At 33.1% G+C, this 15,268-nt stretch overlaps 1 long non-coding RNA gene across 1 annotated transcript; it reads right to left on the bottom strand.

Moving 5' to 3' along the window:
• Nucleotides 1-1,385: 1,385 nt before the first annotated feature.
• Nucleotides 1,386-7,602, bottom strand: LOC130624322 (uncharacterized). Its single transcript, XR_008981200.1, has 3 exons — nt 7,109-7,602; nt 1,711-1,837; nt 1,386-1,551 (listed from the first exon to the last, which is right to left on the bottom strand). It is a non-coding gene; the product is annotated as an uncharacterized LOC130624322 (long non-coding RNA).
• Between the last annotated feature and the right edge of the window lie 7,666 nt (nt 7,603-15,268).

Below are 15,268 nucleotides of genomic sequence, written 5' to 3'. Positions count from 1 at the left end.
GTCTTCGTTAAGGATTAATCTGTTATGCTTTCGAATATAGAAGAATCCGTTTTTTGTGAAACAATTGTTAATATATATTGAACGATCGTAGTTTGTAGTTGTAGTTTCTTGATGAAATCTAGTGGTGTTTGTGTATTTCACAGACTGAAAGTTATGAAATATACATTCAGGTTTATTGAATGGTTTTATGATGGTTCTCATAATGTATATGAATGTACTGACAGTAACTCAAATTTTCTTTGTAGTTTCCTCAAATAATTATTTTTTTTTAAATAATATGCTCATGCACTACGAAGTCAAAACCATTAGCATCCGTGGCATCACAGAATGTTTCACAAGAAGATTACTACTTCTTTATATATTGCTTTTTGTTAATATAGAAAGTTTTTTATGTGATTACTTCAAAACAAATATGATCAAGCTTGTGGCCATCCTTTTTAATATATTACATAGCATGCCCGGAATGATATTTTGAAACATTCACTTTCCGTTTGATAGCCCATTGTGATTGATTTCAATTTATTTCCACAAATGAATATATATATAATACAGTGTCACGTATGAGGTGAGTTAGTTTTACGTATACTATACGTCTTGTATTATTATAAGAAGCAAATAAGTACTTGTTAAAAAATATATATTCTACAAATAGTTGAAATAGTATACAGCTAATAGTTTTTCTCTTCTTGATTGAAGTAGAATGAAATGAATGCGGGCTAAAAGACTTTGGAACAAACTCAATTTCTTTATTCCCTTTATAGTTCAGAAACATACTTTAATGACTTGACACAAGTTGATAATATAAATTGATTACAAACAATAGAACATGCTGCGTGGAGTGAGTGAGAAGGAGAAGGAGAAAACGAAAGAGGAAAAAGCCCGTTTAAACAAAATTTCGGATACGATACGAAATCTTAAAAAATATGTAATCCCGGAAAAGAGCTATGGTGGTTCAAATAATAAATACGGACGATAAAAGCTACATTATGCCGGGTCACTGTCTGAGCCGAGCAAGGAAAAATCGCTTTTACTGTCACTTTTTTGTCGCTCAAATCATCTTCATTGTCTATAGTAGATATGTTTTGATCGATGGAAATAAAACCCTGGCAATAAATTCCTGACACCCTTCCAACAGTTCCCTTTCCGCGAAGTCTATGCTTCTCTTCAGGATTAACCTTTTCGCCATTGGTAAGCACTGAAATATAAAAAAATGTCATAGCGAAGCATTTGAGAAACCATATCTAATCCTAAGTTTTAAAAGTGCAACAGCTGTTGTCAAGATATCCCAATCAGAAGGACACAATAAAGAAGAATACTGTACATTTGACAAAACCAAAATAATAAATATAAACTAGCACAAAAAGAAGTATTCACCATACCTCATTTGCATAAAAGTCGGAGCTATTGACCATTTTTCAATTATTCCATAATATAAAGAAATGTCTAGCAAGTAGCTAGACATTTCTTTTTTGAGTATGCCGACTTCTTCTTCACATCTTTTCAACAGCTCTAATTCAATCAGAACAACTCTTTTAAATTTCATCGACAATCCTTTAAAAAATACGATGTGATGAGATATTTTTGTGTAACAACATTTTCGTTGTTGCCACTTTTTTTAAGCCCTACAGTACCTCTATCCGAATGTTTTCACAATGAGTGTAAAATCGTGATATACGAAGTGTCAAGAAATGTAACAACAATTCTACTTACCATCAATTCCGGTATTTTCCATCCATGGGATGACACTTCATGAAGTCTACCCATAGTTGAGAACTGTTTTGTGATGGCGGCATTGTAGCCAATAAATCCAATGCTAATTGAACGTGTTCCTTCAAATCTGAAAAAGTAGAAAATAAAGTATGATGACACAACATGTATCAACAAAAACGTATTGGAGTTTGTTTCACTATCCAAAATTAAAAACAACAAACAAAATGTTTTTGAATATCAAGCCAAAAAAATCTGCAAATGAATTGACGTATATTTTGAGATAATAATATAGTATGTTACCTAATTCTAATAACCATATCCTAATACTGTATATATTTAGAAATAAAAGCACATTGAGCAAAATATTTCAGCATCAAGCATTCGTTGTAAAGTTTAAAAACTTTAAAAATTGTAAAATTTAAAACCTCTACTTCTATTTTATACATAAACAGTATTGGCTCCCAAGTTTTACTACCATACAATATAATTTTCAACATTTATAATTTTTATCAGAGTCTTCACAGATTTACATAATATGTAATTCAATTCTCCTTTTATTATCTGCCTTCTTTGTTTCTTGTTTGTCCTTATATGCATTGCTTCTGCCCATGAAATAAGGTGTCGTTGTCCTTTTCGCTAGCTGTTGTTATTTTTAAATTTTTCACGGAGCAACTTTCCCATTTTGCTAGTAGGATAATTCTTCGTTGAGATCCACTCTAGAGAAGATATATCCAGATGATAGAATATATCTTACCTACTTTAATCATAGAAACTTTGCAAGATTGAATTGAATTGAAGAAGAATTTCGAAAAGTAAAATTAAATTTGATGAGATAAATTTTCGCCATGGCACCATTGTGTGATTGTTTCATGAAAAGTACATACACATTTTGAAATTTCAACACGTTCTTGTTTCAATTATTCCTTTTGAAATTTACTATATTGGTCAGGAAGGAACCGTTTTTAGCTCGAAATATAATTTTTCTGCACTTCACTCACAAGCTACCTAAATATACAAACACCTTCAATCTACATTCGCTCGGCGTTAATTTTTTTAAATCATGGAACAATATTCAGCAACCTTTCCCAACAAACTATCTGATGCTGATTACTTAAGTCTCAAATGATCTTCCATTATAGAAAACTTCATAGACTGTTATTAAACAATTGATATTTTATACTCTTAGCCTTCTACTTTGTGTTATGTACTCTACTGTGAGTTCCTGTGTTATGATAGTTATCCTTTTTAAGCAATTTAGTTTTGTGCGGTTGACTATACCATAGCAAACAACTCTGTGAGTGACGACGGTAAAATATACAGTATGAATTGGTGGCCCCTTAACTCACCGCTGGAGGCAAAAAAGAAGGTGAGATAACTCTTGTACGCGCCTAACTGGCTGTCCATCTCCAAAGGTTTTCAGTCTTTCTAGCCATAAATTTGGCCAGGAGACCCAGCGTTGTCCATTCAAACCACCCTTATAATCATTTTTTCTTTCTCTATCAAAGAAAGCTTAAATAACTAGGCCAGCCATAAATTATTATATGAAATGTTGTGGAAGGTTGAGCTGGGTATACTGGCTACAGCCTCTGCTGTCTAGTGTAAGTGGCGGCTTCTCAAGTTTGTAGATACCGATGATGGCGTAAATAAATAAATCTTAGTGTTATATTTCCTTAGTCCGTAAACCGCGGAGCGCCCTGCAGTGCAGCGGATAGACGCAGCAGCGATGCGCTCCGTCCTGACATGGTTACCAGGTTTCTATATTATATGGATTCTCGGATCTCCTGAAAAAATCATCATTATATCCATTTTTTATACATATGGTCAATATATCAATATTTAGAAGCCCGTTCATTCCAGTACATATGGACATAATATCCATTCTACATTATCAATATATTGTCCGTTTTTTATAGTGAGTATGTTGTAAAAACAAAGCCCTTAGAAGTCAAAAAATATAAGGAGAACATTTTAAACCTTGTCAAAACCCAACCCAACAACTTTACTATTCAAATCTGACTGTTCATATCTTCGTTGTCGAACCATTAAACAGCAATGTAAAGAGCCTTAACTTTTGATTAATCACGGTAGAAAAATTCGAAAGAGCTTAAATTTCTGATTTGTTTCCATTTTAAAAAAGCTGCAAAAGATAAATATAGAACTTGGTGATGTGGTTACAAAAGACTGCGTAACAAAGCGTTCGGCGGTTCTTATTATTAATGGCAATTAAAAATAATTAAAATACCGCGATATCGAATTGAACCTTCGATTTTTTTGTAGATTAATGGAGCTTATTCTATCACACCGCAATTTTGCACACAAAGAGACAGAATAAGGGTATAACTGTATGAATTTTAAATTTTGAATTGATTTGGATTATTGTTTGTTGCAGTATGAAACTAATTACTGCATACCATGTTGTTCTTCCATTTGAACTACCACCTTTTAAAGATGGATTGGACTCGAACCAATAACTTTCATGGTTTTACAACAATAGACATTATTTGCTTGGAATTCACAAAATTCAATGTCACTCCAAACAAAAACACATCATAAAGCTTGTTGTTACAAAATTAATTGTGAGAAACCTAGCTAAGTATTACAGGTTTATTGAAACTGTTGTCTCCTTGAATTAACAAACTTTAGACTTTCGCCAAAGTTTTTATTAAAGTAATGCATGTATTACTGTAACTGTTTCTCTTTTATTACCTGCAGAGTAATGAATTACACAATGGTATATGGCATATGCTTGCCATTTATAAAACAACGCCTCCATCCATGCCGTACGCATTTAATTTTTTGCAACGTGAAATTCATCCTTGAACAAAATTTAAAATTTTGGTTAAATACTGAGAATTAAAACGCAAAGGCCTACTAAATATCTTGAATTAACATTTAAGGTCGTTTTTGATCACATGAAACGTGCACAACTGTTCTAAATTTTAACGAGCTTGTTCGAAAACGCATGCTGTACAAAAAGCAAGGGGAAACTTTATTCTAAGCGAACTGAATTAAGTAATAGGGGAAGATGTCCTGTTAGGGTAAATATTTAGGCAAGTAGCCAGGCCCATCCATACCTACACATACAATACTGAAAACAAATTTTAGAAAACTATTCCCGCAATAAATACGATATTGAATGTATTGTGAAGCTAAACAAGGTAAAGCTTATTCTGATTAAAAAACAATTAGACAAGTAGCGAAACCTGTCAATTCATCACTAAAAAATGTATTTTGGGGAATAACCTTACGCAATATAAAAAAAGAACAGAATAAAAAAACGTCCAACGATCACTTTTTTCTATTCAAAAATTGAAAGGGCGAGTAGCACACGCGTGCGTATATCATTGCATGTGCATACATCAAAGATTTTGTTAAAGCTCTCTCGAGAGTGTGAGACCCAACAATACATCATTTAAAATGAGAATTATGGAAGTTCCTTTCACGCTAAATAAAAAGTTAGATATCCATCCATACACTACTAAAAAGGAGATTTAGATAATATCAGATGTCCTAACATGTGAATTCACAGGAAGACTTTATCCCACTCAGTAAGAAGCAGGAACGGGGGAGACCGATTCATACCACCATACAATATTAAAAGGATATTTTGTGAAATACCTTCAGGCGGAAAAAACATACAGCATGTCGTAGCAGACCTGTGTATACAACATTAGTTCTCCTCAGTAAACAACCAACAAAATGAGAGATCCTTATAAAAATAGAGATTCTATCGATATACATGCATCATTTAAAAAACGCATTTTTTTAACTTACCCTTCTCGCGAATTCAAAAATTCAGCGCACCAACCTGGTAGAAAACTTTATGCTAGACACTAAACAAGAAGTGATGTTTGATGCCCATCCATACACCACTAAGAAGGAGATTTCTGAAAAAAGTCGCAAATACGCTTGTACGAAATAATAAATTATGTTATTATATTATTATCAGATGTTATAACACCTCTATCCATAGAATACTTTATTTTTATCTTAACGCAGTAAGTTTGCAGGAATGTGGGACACCTATCCATACATTTATCAAAGGAGAGATATTGAAACAAACAGTAGATTTGGATAACTATCCATACACAAATAAAAAGGATAAGGATAGATAAGGATAGATAAGGAATATTCCGGTACCGAAAAAAATATATATATATATATAAATGCCAAAAAAAAAGAATATTTTAGAAAAATAATTGTGTGTCATGTTTTTTTTTCTGTTTATAGGAAGCAGTGTAATTTGATTTTGAACTTTTAATATTTTTAAAACTAAAACCTCATGAAAAAAATGATAAAAATGTATATAGACTTTTTTTGTTCGTAGCTGTTAGAAAAACTAATATTACTAATATTTATAGGACACATTTTAATAGCAGACGATGTTTTATACTGCATAAATATTCATTATAAATAAATGAATGAATAAATGAATGAATAAAAAATGAATAAATAAACTATTCGGAGGAACATAGTTATTAATATAGTGTAACTAGCTATATAAAATTGAGTTATGATTGCATCTTTCATGTTTTACCGGCAATGTTACTTGTCTACATTTGTACCGACGATATGGTTGCTACGAAGTTAAGTTATATTGTGCTGTACAAGGCCCGTTCTTAAAGCTCTCTAGCCATTGAACGCTACGACTTTCTCATAATAACCGGCTGAAAATAGCTATTAGTTAATAATAGGGTAAATAGAATTTGATTTAGCTAATATTGGGTGTATTTCGACTCCTAAAAAGAAATAGTACTCTAGCATTTTTTTGCAAAACAGGAAAATTTGTTGAGTTATTTCTAAAAGATTTTTTAGTAATACTAATAGACCAAGGCAGTTCACAAGATAGTTAGTGTATTGCTCTGAATAGACCTGTCATCATGCTCCATCCATACTACACGAAGGTAGCATAGGAGCACACAGTATGTTATATACAAAAAAATTTTTAAGGTCATTTCTTTTGTAAACATTATATTTAATTAAAACATATATACATACATTGCAATAAAATAATTTGTTGGTCTGTTTCTATAGCGAAATATCGCCGCTTTATCAAAAGAAAAATGCTATTCTGGTGATATATAAAGGTAGCAGAACTACACGTCCTAAAAAATGCGGGAAGTAGTTTCGCTAAATTTTGAGATCCACTGATTGTAATTTTTCTTTTTCTTCCTTTTTTTTACATCATATGCTATTGATAGCATCTAAAAATGCCATTTGACCAGTGTTCCAAAAACCTCTCGTGTTTAGAACGGTAATTGGACGTTTGGAAAAATGCCAGTGCTCCCTCTTTCCCAAATCCAAACTTACACATTCTTTTTGCACAGCTGAAATTCAGGTGACTACTTTACAGGACTTTACAGAACTTCACTTAAAGAAAAAGAATTAAAATACTTACATTACACAGAGATCAGGCTTATTAGCAGTGTTCAAAATGATGAGTCCAGCATGGAAATCGATCTGGCTAGCTATCAACATTATCAACAAAGTGTTTTTCACAGCTATGCAATGCAAGAATGTATAAAGTTGTCATCATTAAAAGATTCTTCCAGATCACTGTCATCATTGCATCAGTGTCACACACTCAAACCTTTCTATGGTCGCCGCCATGACAGTTTGATGTCACAAACCTGGCTTTTAAGTACAGCTTCACAATTAATTTTTCTTAGGTTCTATTCGTTTAAGTTTGTGCTACTTCGAAGCTGTACTACTTAAGTAGTTTGTTTACACGGAATCAAGTAAGTAGCACAGCACGAAACGCAAGATTTCGCTCAGCAAAACAATCCTTTTTATTCACGCCTGGCGGACTACCATTGTGATATACTATGGCATCACACAATTTCAATCCCTCAATATATACCACAATATCCGATACCAAAAAGAAATATCATCTTCAGCAAGCTTCCGCATCCTTCTGCCTGTTACGCAGTTGTTAGTGCGAAAAGGGTTTACCGGGGAGAATGCAAACATTCAAAAAGGTCTAAAAGAAAACAAAGTACATATGCAATAATTTTATAATCTGGTGACTTTTATTATAACGTAACACTTCGGGGTGCCATTTTAACAAATTTTGTGTTAGGATCATACTTTAGCTTTTTTCTCATCATCATCATCATCATCATCATTCTCGGCTTAATGTCCGTTTTCCATGCTAGCATGGGTTGGACGGGGCATGACCCTCTTCCAATCTGATCTAGACTGTGTTAGATCTAAACTCAACTTCCTCTCTATCAAGTCTGTCCTTATAACCTTCTGCCAAGTCTTTCTCGGTCTGCCTCTGGGCTTTGCCCCAGGAACTATCAAGTCTCTACACTTTCTTACCCAATTATCCTCCTCCATTCTTTCCAAGTGCCCCAGCCAATTCAATCTTCTTATCTGGATAACATCTTTAATTCTACGGAGACTTAGCCTGCTTCTAAGCTCATCTGAACTTTTTCTGTCTCTCAGACTGGCATTACACATCCACCTAATCATTCTCATATCATTCCTTTCTAAACGGTGACTGACAAAAAGAAACCCATTAAAAGTTCTGCTGGGTTGAAACCGTGGAGCATTAATTGTTTTGTTACTCTAAAATGCTTTATTCACAATATTCAACCTTATTCGGCCGGATCCCGCAGCCCCTCCCCTTTAGGTTTTTTTTTCCAATATCTTTTTTGCTTGGCTGTATGGTTATGATATTTCCTGAGTTATAATATTTATCTACTAGTCAATAAAGCCCGTGAAAAAATCCACCGAGGCAGGATAAAACTGAAAAATAAGCGTCATATGAATTTTGATGATGTCAGCAACCCGTCTGCAAAAAAAATTGTTTTTACGTTGCCTCTATTGTGTAGAGCTTAAAGCGCTGCTCAAGAAAATGTATGTAATCACGTGATTTTGATGAATGGTGATGATTTTGCTGACGTCAGCAAAGTCCCTAATAAAAGTCAAAAAAATTTTTCTTTTGAAATTTGTATACCCTTGCCTTCATCTTATGGATCTTGAACGCTGATCAAGAAAATGTATAGGATCATGTACTTTTGACAAACGGTTACGGAAATATTGTGGTTTAAATGTTTTTTGATGACGTCATAAACCTGTGCATTCCGAAACGGATTTTGGGACCCAGGCTTGTTAAACTTACCCAAATTGGTCCCAGGTGGTTCCTAGTTACCCATGCGGTGAAAAAACATTGACGTCACCACCTGGTTTCCAAGACATCACCACCTGGTTTCCAAGACATGCATTTTTCGGCAACATCAAAGGAAAATGAACACATCCACTTTGCCTGTTACAGAGACATAGAACTGGCGTATTATTATATAGATAAGAAAGCTGCATGTCGAATTTTTAGGTTCCTTATCTCTCAGATCCGTGGATATTGGCTATTCCTCAAATCTATCCCTAAAAATCTCTAAGAAATTCCTTTAATGGGGAAACTATAATAACATTGAAAACTTCAAACAGAATGTGAAAATTCACTCTCGAACTTAAAGTAATTAAATTTTGAGCATATAGTGGTTTTTTAAAATAATTCAATTTTCTGCCATTCTTTCTGTCATTTTGTTTTCTTTTATGACGTACTGAAGTGTACTAAGTTTGAGTTGATTTGGACTAGTCTATCAAAAGTTATTGATAATATGTTCGAAAAACCTTTTCTGAAATAGGGATAATGTTGATAGTGCGTCCTTATTTTTCTTACTTAATGTATTCCGTTTAGAAAGGAATGATATGAGAATGGTTAGGTGGATGTGTAATGCCAGTCTGAGAGACAGAAAGAGTTCAGATGAGCTAAGAAGCAGGCTAAGTCTCTGTAGAATTAAAGATGTTATCCAGATAAGAAGATTGAATTGGCTGGGGCACTTGGAAAGAATGGAGGAGGATAATTGGGTAAGAAAGTGTAGAGACTTGATAGTTCCTGCGGCAAAGCCCAGAGGCAGACCGAGAAAGACTTGGCAGGAGGTTATAAGGACAGACTTGATAGAGAGGAAGTTGAGTTTAGATCTAACACAGTCTAGATCAGATTGGAAGAGGGTCATTAATATACCCCGTCCAACCCATGCTAGCATGGAAAACGGACGTTAAGCCGAGAATGATGATGATGATGATGAATGTGATTTTGATGTTCCTAATTATATATCACTTGGCAAAATAACTTGTAGAATTGTAAAGAAACAAGACTAACAAGGATTTGTTTTACATATCAGACATTATTTCCTGGATACTGGATACTCAAATAAGAGGCTCCTAATTTTGCTGAATTTCTTACTGATTAGATTTTTTTTTTTTTAATATTCCCCTTGAAAAATGGTAATCTGCTTTTTGAATGTGTATTGATTTTTGCAAGTTCATATCCAATGTGATAATCTCTTTTTCAGTTATATGTAAGAATCACAATGTCAGTGCCTCAACCAAATATGCAATCTCTGGCTGACCTGGAGGTGGAAATGATGACAGATATGTATAACAGGTGAATGTTGTTGTTGTTTTGTTGTTTTGCTCCCAACAGGTATTGAATATTACCTCACAATGTAATTTTTGCCAGTTTAAATATTTCACTGTTAGTTTAAAGAAACATGTTTATAATTATCAACTGAGGAACACACAGTTTGAAAGCATTTCACTCGGGAGTGATTTTATAACTTTAGGATCACCACTGGTTTGATAAAAGGGCATAAAACTTTTTTAGAAAATTGCAAATTTCACAATTTTTTTATTATTATTTTATTTTTTTGCAAATTGCAGAGTCACTAGATTTGAAACCTTGATGACTTTATTTTAACTCAGATTGACAAACGCATGCCAGAAGAAATGCATAGCAACCAAATACAAGGAGGCTGAACTGACGAAGGGCGAATCGATTTGCTTGGATCGTTGTGTTGCAAAGTATTTAGATGTGCATGAGAGAATAGGCAAGAAATTGACTGCCATGTCATTACAAGATGAACAGTTAATGCAAAAGTTTCAACAACAACAGCAACAACAATCATAATATTAGTGACCATAATGATAACATTGTAACCATAGAAACATCAGAAATTATAAATTTGCTTTATAGACCCCAAGTTGCAAGTGTTCAAAATTTATTTTCTTATTGTCATTACACAGCTGTCTCAGTATACAAAGGAAAGTACTTATATAAAACATACAACTGTAAGAAGATGTAAAATTTTTGCGATCTGTAAATTTATCCTAGTAACTGTTTTTAGCATATTTTTTAATCAGCTTATGTTTCTACTTAATAACGTTTTACTTAAATAAAGCAATATTCTCCCTGATTTTCATGTTGTAATGACATAGCAGTCAATTTCTTTTATTGTAAGAACCCTACAATCTATGTACCAATTGCAGCTATGATGAGCTAACTTTGCGAAAAGTTGTCATAGACCTCAATATGGGTTGACGCAAAATTTAACACTATACGCTCAACATTGAGTTGGATAATTTAAATAAATCCCAAAAATTGGACTAAATTTTTAAAATTTTCTATATTCTTTCACCCAATCGATTTTAGAGCTCCAAAAGAGACAACAATGCTACTATATTTTCCTCTAGGTCTCAAGAATCAATTTGTATGTAACAAAAGTGTGGAATTTTTAAAAACATGTGTAGATATTTTGTAACTAGTAAGAATACTTGGTGCAATAACAAATACGCAGACTGATGGTGGTGGGGTGGCAGCTTTCAATGACGAAGTTCGTGGTTTCAAAAAAATACCGGAAAATTACAAAATTGAAACACTTCAGTATTAAACATGAAAATAGGACTGATAACTTGAGCTGTTTTCGTTTGGTACCACTCCTTCTGTCGAAGGAATCTGTGAGTTGCGGATAATAGATAAATAATGATGTTTCATGTTACAGCACACATGGGGACCAATATATATAGCTAGTGGGTAAAAAATTTAAATCTCAATAAACTTATTTTTAGCGGAATTTACAAACTTTACACGCTTATAAACATATTTTAGGTTTTGTTAGGGGAATTTTTTAAGCACATAGTTTAGGCTCGATTAATTATTGAAGTGTGTTTTTTATTCTTTTAAACTTGAACATTTCATCATTCATAGCTCAATTACAGTTTTTAATTTGCGTCTCCAATAAGCATAATGTAAGCATACTTTAAGTCTAATTGTGTTTTTCGCAAAAGCATATCGCGTATCCTTTACTGTAATAGCATACCAGCTAGCCAAGGGTTTTAAACCTAATAATTTTCGCACCAAGTGTATGGGAAAATAATTAAAACTCTATCCGGACATGCCCTGAAGAAGAGACTGATTGTGAGACTACATACGAACAAATGTTATTTTTTGAAAAAGAAACATTACAAAAACTTTAAATGTATATTCATTCATATTCTTTTACCAAAAATACAACAAAGTAGGTCACAAAAAAATAGAGTAAAAAGCAAGAGACCTAGTGACGAACTTAGTTGTATCAACCCAAGTGTTCACGCAGCTATGATGTGTTGACAAAAAATAAAGTAAGAATCGCTGATGAATAAATTATACTTCAACAAATGATTTTGTTCGTACTAGTCGTTAGCCCGTGGAAAAATCCACGGGTTCGCCCGTCTTTTTTATACCGCATTGCGTTCGCCTCGCTACCTGCGCAGCTAAGCTACCATTTTGCGTGACAGACAGACGGACGGACGGACAGACGTATACGGGTATTATAATATAGACTAGTCGTTAACCCGTGGAAAAATCCACGGGGTCGCCCGTCGCGTTCGCTCGTCCTTTAAATTTATCCGTCGCAACAAAGTGGATAAAAATATATTGCATTTGATATTCGTTTAAAAATTTCCTGTTTTCGTTACGGGACGCCGCTTTCGCGGACACACAGAGATACGACGACTATTATTAAAGAGATTATGCTAGCATCGGGTTCAGCATGATGTACAGTGTACCAAATTTTATTTCGAAATGAGGACTCGATCGCATTATAAAAAAACGGATATATCTGCACGCAAAGCATCTAGATTGTTTGTGAGAAATTCTCTGCACATCTAAATTTTTTGTTTACGGGAAATTTTCTTTAATCAACTAAAATGTTTGCTCCACATGTAGAAATTTTTTCTTGTGGTGTCAATGTGTTATCCGCTAGCCCTAAGCAATCTTATGATACAAAATCACTTTTTCTTTACAACATCTAGATGGCCTAATAGCTATGTTTGATTGATTGATTTAATTTATTTACCGTCGGTTATTATATACAATAGTTCTTTAAAAAAAAATAATATTTTGCAAAAAACTAATCAAAACCGACCAAATATTTTTATATATTTACAATTTAGATGAAAACTATAATAAATAAATAATGAATAAATAATAAATAAAAGATAAACATTCCCCCTCTGCCATTTTCGTATTGATTACGCAAGTTATGGAATCAATTGCCGACACTCTGTGCATGAACAGTGAGAGCCATTCCATTTTTTAATCATTTGCTTAAATTTAACTAGATCTTCGCAACTCTTCGTATGAAAAGGAAGTTTATTCCAAACTTTTGGGGCTAAACATCGCAAACTGTTTAGACCAAAGGTGCTTGTTTTTACACTGATGGTTTTTAGGTTGTTCATGTTTGACTTCTTACTGGCCTATCAGTTTCCTCAAAAAGGAAAATATCTTTCATGAAAGAAGGACTGATGTTTCTCCGAATTTTAAATATTTCTATGCATAAATATCTATGCCTTAGTAATTCCATATAATGTTTATTTGGGAGGCAATCAACTGGTCTTGGGTCATCATGAATAAAACTTAAAGCCCTGTTGTGGAGTTTTTCAATTTTCAATAGAGATTTCGAAGAAGAGAAATGCCAAACTAAGGGACAATAATTAAAATTTGCATACACGAAGCTTTGTGCTAAAATAGATCTTGTTTGCAAAGATAGTACATTTTTAAATCTAAATAATGCATTCAGCTGGGCTGAGACTTTTCGACAAAGATTACTAATGTGCAAGTTGAAATTTAATTTATCATCAATTGTTACTCCTAAAAGTTTTACGGACCTTTCTGATTGTATGACTCTATCGCCAATGTTTATTTCAAGCTTCGAGTTATCAATTTTGGCTCTTGATAGAAGGATCGAATGAAATTTGTTTGGATTTGCTATCATTTTGTTATTATTTAACCAAGAAAGGGCAATTTCGGATTCCCTTTCTAAAGTCTTAATGAGATTTTTAATAGTGTTTGAATAAGCTGATATCGTATTGTCGTCTGCGTAATTATGTAGGTCACTATTTACAATAAAATAAAATAAATCATTCATAAATATATTAAAAATAATTGGGCCCAACACAGAACCCTGAGGCACACCTGACAAAATTAATTCAAATATACTATACTCCGCATTTACTCGTGTGGATTGTTCTCTGTTTGTAAGATACGATAGAATATACTCAAGTGATTTTACATCAAAACCGTAAGCATGAAGTTTGGCTATAAGTAGATCGTGGGGGACACAGTCAAAAGCTTTTGATAAGTCCATTAATATTGAACCAACCACATAATTCAGATCCAGTTTTTTTTTCCAATCCTCTAATAGGCGTATCAATACGTGATTGGTGCTATAGTTTTTCCTGTAAGCAGATAAGTACACAGAAAGTTTTTTTTCCATGAAAGACATTATTTGCTCTTTGATTATCATTTCGTAAAACTTAGAGAAAAAATTTAATACACTAATAGGTCTAAAATTATTGAGACTGTACTTTTCCTTGCTTCCCTTGTCAATTGGTGAAACAACCGCACGCTTAGCTTTAGTTGGGAAAAAACTGGCACGGATGCTACTATTTAAGGCATTTTGGAGGGGCAATATTAAGTGCTCACTAGCTAGTTTTGGCGGTATCTTATCTTCGCCTGCAGACGCTTTAGTGTTTATTTCTTTAAATACTTTTTTGATTTCTTCATCACCTATTTCCTTAAATTGAAAATTTTCAGACACATTTTCAATATTTTCTTTTATCTTTAGGATACTTGGATGATTTTTATAGGTTTTTAAAATTTTCTCAATCAACTTTTTCTTATCTGTAAATGATTTAAAATCAATAGAGGTAGGTTTAATACCACTGCTATTTTCAACAATATTTATGAAGTGGCTATTCAATGTTGTTGCCACTTCATTTTCATCTGTAATCAAATTATCGTTTTGGATTATCGTAATATTTGCATTACTTAAGCAATTTTTATTGGTTACAAAAGGTTTCATAACTTTCCAAAAAATTTTATTTTCGACTGCTCCGGCCTGGGTTATTTTTTTAAAATATTCCTTAACAGCTATATTTCGTAATTTTACGCATTTGTTTCTTTGTCTTTTATAATTGGCATTGTTTTCCTCAGTTTTATCATTGTTATATTTATTTTTAAACCTTGACCTAGAGTATATAGCCTTTCTTAATTCTTTATTCATGAAGGGAGCATCGTTTCCACGCAATGTTTTCTGTTTCAAAGGAGCATGTTTATCTACTATATTTCTAAAAATTACTTGAAGATTTTCATAGTTCAAATCAGGATCGGCAGTGTCACAACAAAAGTTAGCAGCTTTTACATCAGCCAAAAACGTCTTTTCATCGAAATTTT

This window comes from Hydractinia symbiolongicarpus, chromosome 13, assembly GCF_029227915.1.
Source record: "Hydractinia symbiolongicarpus strain clone_291-10 chromosome 13, HSymV2.1, whole genome shotgun sequence".
In the NCBI taxonomy this organism is placed as follows: domain Eukaryota; kingdom Metazoa; phylum Cnidaria; class Hydrozoa; order Anthoathecata; family Hydractiniidae; genus Hydractinia; species Hydractinia symbiolongicarpus.
Note: the sequence above shows the minus strand (reverse complement) of the source record. Positions and strands in the feature narration are given on the sequence as shown.